We start from the raw sequence: 2,415 nt of genomic DNA on the forward strand, positions 1-2,415 counted from the left end.
AGGGAAAGAAATCATATCACACAGGTATACCTATTCTAGTTCACTTCTTCAAAGCCCCTCATAAGACTGCTCCAACCAACCCTCTCGACACCCGCTTCCTCCCCACTCTGTTCTCCTGTTCAACAGGAGGTGTTCTCAGAGGCAGTGAAGACCATGGATGAGGAAGACCAAGGACAGTGGCACTAGGGGCTCGAGGATGGAAGGTGACCCCGGGCATCCAGGCCAGTCACTTCAGACATGGCCATCTAACATCTGTCAGAGTTTACCTCAAGATCAGCTGATACAGATGTGATGTTAATAGATGCCTTTGCATGAATGTGATCCTTGAGTAAAAAATCTCAATGCAAAACAAACCCAAAAGTTTGGCACAAGACATGTAACTGAGATGACTTGCAACACCATTTATGTTTCCTGCTAATTGGTTCTCCAGCCACATCTTAACTTGTCGAAGAACAGTGCCACCTGCTGAGCATAGGCTTAGTAATGTATGCCTCTCTGAACCCAACTCATGTCAACCCTCCAAGCACCTCCAAGACCATGGTGAGCCAACTCGGGCTTTCTTGGGCAGACTGTCAGCTGATGGCACCCTGACAGCCTGGTTCCAGCACAAGCAGGGGCAGAGGTAAGAGGAGGGTTCCTCTGGCTTCACGGGTCCCTGCGAAAGAACCACTTTCCCTCATGCAGAACAAGACTGTTAAGCTTCTCTGAGAAAAAGATCTACTCCAGTATCTAACCACGGGAAGAGACAGTGACAATCCCTGGGGCTAAAATACTGCTTTTCAGAATATGTGATCTTCTTTAAATTCTTGACGCTCCAACTTGTTCCAGAAAGGATTTAAAGGGCTAGTGACTACAGCTCTGCCAGTTAACCAGTCCAGATGTGTAGCTCCCTGCCCCGTACCTGGGGTAGCATCCTGGTGAGTTTCACAAGGAACCTCAACAAACCAGACAGACCACGTTCCACGCTACTCCAGGCTGAAAGCAGAGCGCACAGGAGATGAGGTGGCCACAGTGGGTCAAGTGGCCACAACAGACGTGAAGGAAAGAATCCCTGTCCTTTGGCCCCTAACTTCCCAGAAGAGTCAAAATCACCAACCAAGTTCAGTCTCGAAGTTTGTCCCACCTCACACAGTCGTTACAAGGATTGAAATGAGACAACAAAGAAAAGCCTACACGTGCTAGGGGTTACATTATTAGTTCAACTAGATGAGGCATCTTTGTGGTTTTTCTCCCCACCCTACCCTTTTCTTTGCAATAGATGGTGTAATCTAAGACTTCCCTAAACTTGTTTGCAATACAACTATGTCATTTGGATAAGAACAAGAGTTTTTGGTGAGAAGTAACAAACATACACAGGCCCACTGATTTCTCATCGAAATAACTCCTGAGGAGCCCAGCTGTCACACACAGTTCAAATTTCCTACCTTCCCTGTAAAAGAATATAAAGGTATGGCTGATTTCACTTGGAACACCAATTCTCTGAAAGCCCTAACCACAATGCCACACCCTGCTGTGACTCAGTTCTCAGGTCACACAGGAAGGTATTTTCTACTTCTTTTCCTATTCTGTGGTTCTGGCTTCTTGGGGTGGAGGAGGGGGCCAAAAAGATGCTTCTTACTCTTCAGATACTAGCATTACCACACCTATTATAGGAGTACACCCTCATTATTAAGAGAGCTTGGGGGGCTTCCCTGGTGGCGCAGTGGTTAAGAATCTGCCTGCCAATGGAGGGGACACGGGTTGGAGCCCTGGTCCGGGAAGATCCCACGTGCCACAGAGAAACTAAGCCTGTGCGCCACAACTACTGATCCTGTGCTCTAGAGCCCGCGAGCCACAACTACTGAGCCCACATGCCACAACTACTGAAGCCCGTGAGCCTAGAGCCCGTGCTCCACAACAAGAGAAGCCCCTGCACCGCAATGAAGAGTAGCCCCTGCTCGCTTCAGCTAGAGAAAGCCCACACACAGCAACGAAGACCCAATGCAGCCAAAAATATAAATAAATAAATAAACTTATTTAAAAAAAGAGAGCTTGGTCATTAATAGGGACAAGTAAATTTATTCAAGGATTAAATTATTTAAACCAACCACAGTAATCCCCTTAGGTTCTAGGCCTCTGAATATGCTATTTCAGAGGAGTAACGCCACTCCTTTCTAAAGCAACTAGAGGCTTGAAACAGTCATCATTAGCTACTTAGGTCCTGGAATAAGTATGTTTCAAAAAAGGAGGCAAAAACTAGCCATCGCCACTTACCAACATTTAGCTTGACTAAATTCATCAACTGGTAGCCCAACACGTTTAAAATTTGATATATGGCAGTTATTCAATTTAAACATTTTTAAAATCTGGGAAACCAGGGGTCTTCTGAGGAACAAACCTTTTTTTTTTTTTTTTTTTTTTTTTTTTTTTTTTTTT

At 45.4% G+C, this 2,415-nt stretch overlaps 1 protein-coding gene across 1 annotated transcript in view; it reads right to left on the reverse strand.

The window, feature by feature from the left end:
* ARG2 (arginase 2) overlaps window positions 1-2,415 on the reverse strand; it is a 28,863-nt gene that overhangs the window by 13,529 nt on the left and 12,919 nt on the right. The gene's annotated exons all lie outside the window — the stretch shown is intronic.

This window comes from Lipotes vexillifer, unplaced genomic scaffold (assembly GCF_000442215.2).
Source record: "Lipotes vexillifer unplaced genomic scaffold, Lipotes_vexillifer_v1.1 scaffold629, whole genome shotgun sequence".
NCBI lineage: Eukaryota > Metazoa > Chordata > Mammalia > Artiodactyla > Lipotidae > Lipotes > Lipotes vexillifer.